Source organism: Lotus japonicus, chromosome 1 (genome assembly GCF_012489685.1).
Source record: "Lotus japonicus ecotype B-129 chromosome 1, LjGifu_v1.2".
Lineage (NCBI taxonomy): Eukaryota > Viridiplantae > Streptophyta > Magnoliopsida > Fabales > Fabaceae > Lotus > Lotus japonicus.
In genome coordinates this window covers 78050143-78058273 of record NC_080041.1, presented here as the reverse complement: position 1 = coordinate 78058273, position 8131 = coordinate 78050143, and the positions used below count along the sequence as shown (strand labels likewise).

The 8131-nt window shown below is 35.0% G+C and overlaps 1 long non-coding RNA gene across 20 annotated transcripts; it reads left to right on the top strand.

Annotated features, from left to right (window-relative positions):
* Positions 1-1766: 1766 nt before the first annotated feature.
* LOC130714713 (uncharacterized) lies at positions 1767-7218 on the top strand. Of its 20 annotated transcripts, none has more exons than XR_009011406.1 (7): positions 1779-3174; positions 3588-3667; positions 3925-4062; positions 4339-4613; positions 4934-5143; positions 5305-5977; positions 6831-7218. It is a non-coding gene; the product is annotated as an uncharacterized LOC130714713 (long non-coding RNA). The 20 variants fall into 20 exon arrangements; XR_009011402.1 differs by having other exon boundaries at positions 3894-4062; XR_009011388.1 differs by having other exon boundaries at positions 1767-2273; positions 2981-4062.
* The last annotated feature ends 913 nt before the right edge of the window (positions 7219-8131 follow it).

The window sequence follows — 8131 nt, the reverse complement described above, 5'->3', positions numbered from 1 at the left end:
TCCAAAAGAAATCACAGTTTTAAAGTTGGACCAGATCAGTTGATCATTCCATTTGAAGAAAGAAAATCAATAAATTTCATAATTAATGAATATTGATTAAAGACTGGTCGAACCGAATCAAAATTGATGCCATTGAGCTAGCCAACCGGATTGAACCGGTCACATTTTAAAGAATTCCCGAAAAAAAATTCTCCCAACGTACAACTACAATCCAAAACGTTTTTATTTTAAATTTAATAATAGAGCAAATTACACTCAACTACCCTAAATTTTACTCATATTCATGTTTATTCTTCTATAAAATTTATACTTCACCCCAACTCTTTCAACCCTTGGACAAAATATTAGAATATGTCACAAGATATCTAGCTAAAACGGTTTCATGAATAACATGGACAAATTTTGTGATAATGCAAATTTCGTCACTAATTTAGAAATTGACAATAAAGAGGTCAATACTAGTGACAAAATTGTAATTCCATCTATGAAATCTGTCGCTAAATTTAAAATATTAGTTACAAATTTCATATATTACTGACAAATTTTACAAATAGAAAAAAATTGTCACTAAAAGATGCAAATTTAAATTAGTGACGATATTTGAGACGAAAACGTTCCTCTGCAAAATGAGTAGGGTGAAGTGAAAATTTTAGAGATAAAATTTAGTGCCATATGGTAAAGTTGAAGGTAGTGGGAGTGTAATTTCCTTTTACTGGTAAGATACCTTATTTGTCTAGTATAAAGATAGATTACCCACATACATGAATTGTCAGTGTTTGCTTTATCGAACAAAGCATTGTTTTTTTAGGGAGTTGAGCTACATGAAACAGATTCTCGGAAGTCCATTGTGAGTTTCGGGAGTATCCCATTCATAGATCCAAGATCGGCTTTTATCACTAAGATATGATCCCATGTGATGAACGAGAAGGAAGTTCAGGCCATCAGAGAGCGGGAGCCTCCTACCGACGGTATCTGAGTGACGGCCATTCCGTCGGTTTGGAATGACTATCAGTGGTTCATCAAGGGATCCTCTGCAACGGGGTCAAGTACCAGTAGTGACATTGTCGGTAAAACTCAAATCAGTGCTCCTTTTGAGATCGCTCTGCTTCCTCTTTTGTCGCGTTCTTGGTTGGGAGGTTCCCCTCATTCTCCTTCTTTGTCTGGTTTTGTTCTTGGGGGTATACATTGCACACGGAGGTTCCTGCAGGAGGTTAGAACAGTTGATTACAAAGTGGATGATTCGGACTTTCAATTCATAGATGTGGATCTCGGACCTATGAATGGGGTTCGCTCCCATAAATATAACCCTCCCCCGCCTCACGTTCATAAAATATGTGCTACAATAGTTTATGTCAAATTAAAATTGAGTTTGATTTAAATTTTTTATGTTAATAAATTATAAATATATATTTAATTATTATCAAACTCAACCTTAATTCAACCACATTTGTAATTTTAAAAAAAAAACAATCACAGTTGAATGAAATAAGAACAATTATTTGCTCACCCCTCAAAATGAGGTGAAAAGAGATGAAAGAAGAGAGAGAGAGGAAGAAAAGAAAAAGTAAGAAAGAAAAAGTATAAGATTTGATAAATGATAAGAGAAGAGAGATAGAAATAAAAATAGATGGAAATTAAGGGATCGTGTATAAAAAATAAGGGGTGTATATAGTATATACTATATATCATTGTTGATGAAATCTATAACTAACTCAAGCTAGAGGGTTTTGGGTACTGTTCATCAGAAGAAACCCGCAAGAGCCGGGTCAAGGGTCGGGTCTTGGAGCGGTTTTTCCGGTGCCTATTCAGAAGACCCATTACTGCAAACAATCTTCTGCAATCTTCTCTTGTAGATTTTGAAGTACAAGTACAATCTTCTGGAATCTTTCCTGTACCGCAATTTCCCTCTATCTCATTTTGGTTTTCTCTAAATTGTTCATCATCTCTGCTATAAAAACTGAAACTCGTGATCAGTCATTGGCACCGCTTGATAGTTCAACTACTCCATCTGGTAGTCTTTTTCAATTACTTATATTTTGTTGAGGTCTGGGTCTGATGGCTTCGTTGGGTGGCAGTTTGAATTCCGCCGCCACCAGCTACGCCTCCATACTCGCCGACGTGGAGAAGCTCCAGACCCTCTTTTCTGACCCCAAGGTGTTCGACTATTTCTCCAACCCAATCGTCCGCGTCGAAGACAAAGCAGGTGCAGAAGCTCACTGGTCCAAGAATGTGAGGATTAAGACCCAGCTTGACCCGAGTTTAGTGGCTGTGAGGTATGGGAATTCTGGGTCTAAGTGATTGACATGAGTGTCAAGAAGCATTTAGAGGAAATTGCAGCTCAGCTTGAAGTGGCTGATATCTCACTGGTTGTATGAGCTTGCTCTGTTTTCTCTCTTGCATCCTTATATACTATTTTTTTGGGGTTAAAGTATATGTATGAATATGAATCCTCAACTGTGTAGTGCAACCTTCTTATAGTGCCTTATGTGATTCTTAATTTTGAAAAAGTGGGTTTTTTCTGTTCTATATTATATTTGGAAACTCTTCTATAATTCTAGATTTAATATCAATTTTGAGGAGAAGCTTATATGAGTAGCTTCTGTGTATTAAGAATTGAATCAGGAGAAAGAGAAATAGTAGCTGATTGTTCATTTCAATTATTTGTCACTACTTGATTCTTCATTGCAACAGGATGGAAAATCATGGATTATATATTGTGGTTCACATGTACACTACAACTGGTATATGTAGGAGTGTGATTTCTCTAACGTGATTTTCATCTTAGAAGAGAAAAAATAGGCACTAAGACTTTGATTGTTGATTGGCCTAAATATTTTGAGATTTAGCTATGTGATGAATCAACAAACCAGTTGTATTATATAAGCCCACATGGTTTTAAGGATCATGCGTGCATTATGCAGAAGTAAAACATGATACCTTAATCGTGCACTGAATACCTTATTTTTCATCAAACTTGCAGGAGTTGTGGGTTATCTTGGTTTGAATTTGTTTGTGAAGAAGATCTACAGAAACATCAAGTGTGACTAAGGCAAATGTTCGAGTCAAGTCGAAACCAGAGCAATTTCATATGATGGTTACGGGAGAAAATAAATTGTTAGAGGAAGCCTCTGGTCATATGTGGAGGACCAAACCAGCCTCTTTCAGCATTAAAAGGTTCAAATGGCAACTCAATGCCTTCTCTGTTGCTTTCCATCTTGAATTCAATCTTTTATTACTTTTTCAAGGGATCTAGCTCAGTATTAATTTTGTTCCTATTGGACTTTGAGTTTCTCTCTCACCCATCATAGCTGTGCTCTCACTTCCCAAATAAAAAGTCATGCTTTTTCCTGCCATGAACTTCATTCCCCTCTTTTTTTTTCTGATCAATTATGCTAATTAGCAAAACAAACTCTTTTTCTTCATCCATTTATGTACAGCTTCGAAAGTAGTTTCTTATTTAGTGATTTAGGCCATTTTTTAAGACCTACCACCAGGTGATATTTGAGATGTTGTTTGACTTTGTGTGTGTGCTCTATGATCTTTATTCTTTAATATGGGGGTTGTGGTCTTCTATTTCCCTCTTCTAGAAATTTCTCCACAGCATCTCAAATTGTCAGGATCGGGTCGAACTATCCAGAACCAACTCAAAGACCTGCCAAATAGAGAGGTAAGGACATTACATCTGCAATCTACTCCTGCATATTTTGAAGTACAAGTGCAATCTTCTCCAATCCTCTCCTTTACCGCAATTTCCCCTCTATCTCATGTTGATTTTCTCTAAATTCTTCATTATGTCTGCTATAAAAACCCAAACTGTGATCTGTCATTGGCACCGCTTGATAGATCGACTACTCCATCTGATATTCATCTTCAATTACTTACATTTTTTTGAGGTCTGGGTCAAATGGCTTTGTTGGGTGGCAGTTTGAATTCTGTTGCTAGCCTTTGTCATGGAAGAGACACATGGAGGATTAGGGTCTGTGTTCTTAGGATGTGGGAGATGAGCCCAATTGTTGAGCCAGAAAAGCCCTTTGCAGTCCAGCTGGTCCTGATGATGCTGAGGTTTGTTCTAATCATTTTTCTTATTCACTCTCTATGACGTGTGGTTATCTCAAAGGTGTTTACAGATTATCGAAATGTGAATGCTTTGATGAAGAAATAAGGTTATTCAAAAATTGTGTTGTAGTATGAGAGTTACAATCTTAAGTTGGCAGATGTGATAAGCTGAATGCCCTTTATGAAAATAATTCATCCCTCCATTCGTGGAATGGTACAATCCCTGTCTTAATTCTATGACTTAGAATTTTAAGAATGACCCTGTTTTTAATTCTATGACAGAGAATAGGATGATTCTAATCAAGGAAAAGAGTCTGGAGGAGAACAGGATCATAAAAGTGATGTTGGAAACCGATTTGCGGATCGGTGTGTATCTGAAGTTGTTATTATAGCAATGGGGTTCTACTTCTTTTAGCATAGACCCATGAGCTGATTTTGCTTTGTCTCCTGCATCCTGTTTTGTGGTTGAGCTTTGTTTTGCTGGTTTTAACTGGAGCAGGATTGGTATTTTACTATGATAGAGAAAAGAAACGACAAATTGAAGGTAGATTACTATGGTGAGTTGAGCATTTTGTGATTATGCATGTGGAAGTTACCTGGAGTCAGGTTGTTTTTTTTTGGATTCTAGGTCAGGCATGGTTTGCTTATATTATGATATGTTTATTTTTAAGGGATTCTAACACATTTGATTTTATAAAACATTAGCAGGATGAAGTTAGGATGTAGGATATATCATGCCACATCTTTGTTTCTTAGGAGTAATATGAAAACAAATCAGATCAATCATCAAATAGCTCCATTTCCTGTTGCGTTTGATTCTGATTATGAGTATCATGGATATTTTCTTCATTTACTTATTAGAGTTTTATTGCTGTAGACATACATAATGCTTTGAAGGCAGTGAAGCATGGACCTTATGCGGGAAAAGCTGCAATTGGGGTCCATTTCACCTTACCAACCATCATGAGAAGCACGTTACTGAAAAGGACTTCTTGGGGAAGTGGACAGTGATGCATTGGATTTACTCACTGCCCAAATATCTGCCCTGATGAACTACAGAAGTTAGCAGATGCAGTTGATAAAATAAGTAAGCTTTTATTGGTGATTTTCTTTGTGTATCAAACTGAGTTTATACATTTCAGAGCAAGATATTATCTATTTGTCTTAGTTGTTTGCTGTACTCATAGTTGCATCCTTATACTAATCAGTTATATTTACGTTAACTTTATACTCAATACTTTAATGTAGTACCTATATTTTCTTGCAAGGAGGGAGTGGTGTGTGGGAGTTGATTGGCGGAGGCTGTGTTCGCTGAGATGATTGATGCAGGTTGTAATCCTAATGCAGTACTTTAAATAGTTTTATACTTGATGACCAGGTTCAATTTCTTTATCTATGGAAGTTATTTTCATACTTAATTTTCACTAATGTATGATGCTAAGGGTAGCAATCCAGTGAGTTTTTATTTAGGTAGGCTAATAACTTAGTCATGAGTGGCCTCTTACTCCAACTTGATCTTCTGGTATGAATCTTTGATGTCGCTAAATCTTTTGTGAACTGCTTTGGTTTCTACTTGATACATTATTTTTGTATTACTGCCTTAAATCATAAATGCTAAAATTCCCTTTTGCAAGTAATAGGGAGTTAACTTTCATCATGCTATTTTTAGGATGAACCAAGAAAGATGAGCATATATCTTGAAGAGGCGGCGATAGATACTCTTATTTAATGCCTGAGAAACACAGATTTCCCTGCTACACAATTAGCAGCTGCAGAGACAATAATGTCACTGCAAAGGAGGTTCAGCTTCTCTGGAAAACCTCTTATCAGAGAAATCCTTCTTAAACAAGCAGACACAGACAAAAGTTCCAGAAGTTTTGTACCTCTGGATCAGATGAGCCCAGAGATTTAAATTACTCCAGTAAAGTTCTTTTGAAACTCTATATTTTGAGTTTTAATTTTCTGCTTCCGGAACATGATTTCTCATTGCTTCTTTTCAGTTAGGAATCCTGATTTTTTAAAATATAGCTCTAGATTCTTACACTTATTATTTATCTGAAATCAACCAGAAGAAGAGAAGGCAACTAATGATTTAAGCACTGCATACTAAGCATTCTTAGGGGTTCTTTCTCATACAATTGCACTGTCACAACTATTTAATGAATTTCATTCTATGCTATCATAGTCATGCCAAATAGTACCTTGGCTTATATGAATTTTTGTACATTGTACTTATCCAAAGTATAATCTAATAAACTTCTTTTTGTACTTTTATAGCAAGGTTAGCTTTCAAGTTTCAAATGTCTGATAATGGTTCCTATCACAAGATTGAGTTACCAACATTCTAAATTAATTATTCATCAAAAGTGATCATATATATGACATGAAAAAAATGTTAAATTACAAACTCTTGGATTTTGTAAGAAATTGTGCTAGGATTAAGTACAAAACCAAATTGTGTCTGTGATCTATTTCTTCTTCTGTTTAGATTTGTTATTTTTGTGTGCTGAATCAATTTGTGTTAATAATTGTCATGCAAAAACACCCTTTGTTTTAGTGACCGCTAATTTACTTTTGTTCTTTTTTATTAGAATCTATATACCTACACTGTGATGTGCAAAAATCCACTTTTAATTTGTTGAACCCATCTATTTATGGTTCATGGTGTGCGAAAAATATGCTTTATGCTTATCAGAGTGTTGTTTGTAAATTTTAAATACTGGTTGTCTCTCTCTTTATGAGACTAATAAATCTGGTGATTAAATCTTTTGCAGGAATTGAAGGAGAAGTAGAAATTAGCATTAGCAAGAAGTAGCATGTTGAATTGAAGGAGATGGAACTAGCATCACAAGAAGGAATTGAAGGAGAATTAGAAATTAGCATCAGCAAGAAGTAGCATATGGAATTGAAGGAGATGGAAGTAGCATGACAAGAAGAAATTGAGCAGTTTTCATTTGAGGGAGAGAATGAAAAAAATGAAGAAATGTGAGCCAAGTATATATTTGTACTCATTTATCTTTGTGTAAAAAACACAATTAATTGATCATTTTTCCCCCTTATTTTGTATTAAAATCCCAATATCTGTACTTGGAGCTTTTTTTTTCCAGCTCCCACAAACGGTTGATTGATTTTAAATAAAAATGCATGCTTCATGAAATCTTACTCACAGCTTATATGAACATTATTTTTTATTTTTTTGAACTAATTAATATGAACATTATTGTGACAATCTTATATGTAATGAATGTCTGAATTTGACTCTTCTTTTGATAAGTATATATACATGCTATTGATACCCCTTAACTAAACTTGCCTTGCCTTCTTGGGTTTTTGAGATTTAGCCATTTTGTCGTGTAAATGTGTTTAAGTACTCATGTGATCTTCCACTATTAAATGTGGGCTTATTAATCTTACTAGATCCTATTACTGCCTATTACACCCACCATAATGGATTCATGAACAATAAATTCCCCTTTACAATATAACCACAAATTAAATTATTGATTAATTGTATTACAACTAACATGTATATTATTGTTTAAATGTATAAATAAATTTAATTTTGTGCTACATTTGATACAATTTTTTTATGATGGAAAGATTTAACCTCTGGTCGCACGGGTTAAGTATTTTTTTTTTAATTTTTTGTAGCATATTCCTGTTAGTGTAACTCACCATCTCCAGCACTGTCCTCAATCAGTAAACATGATATTGTCGGATGGGAATACAAAGGAATGGACAATCAAATGGGCCACAGACAGGCCTCGCAGATGCTTTTGGTGAAGGCTGGTATCAAATCTGCAGGGCGCAGAGATTTAGCGCTGAGGATGAATTGCTCTTTTTTATAATGTCAGATAACACTACCTTTAAAGTTGAATTCCATCGAACCTAAATCATGGTGTGCTCAGGTGTTCCATGCTGAAGTCGTGCAATTTATTTCCAGTTCGTGTACTCAGTTTTGATCAACTAGAGCTGGTTTTGCATCTTCTTCGGACCTCTGTGCCCAAATTTAAATTAATTAAATCTAATTTTAAATTATATTTCTATAGTATTAATTAAATATTTTTTAGTTGGA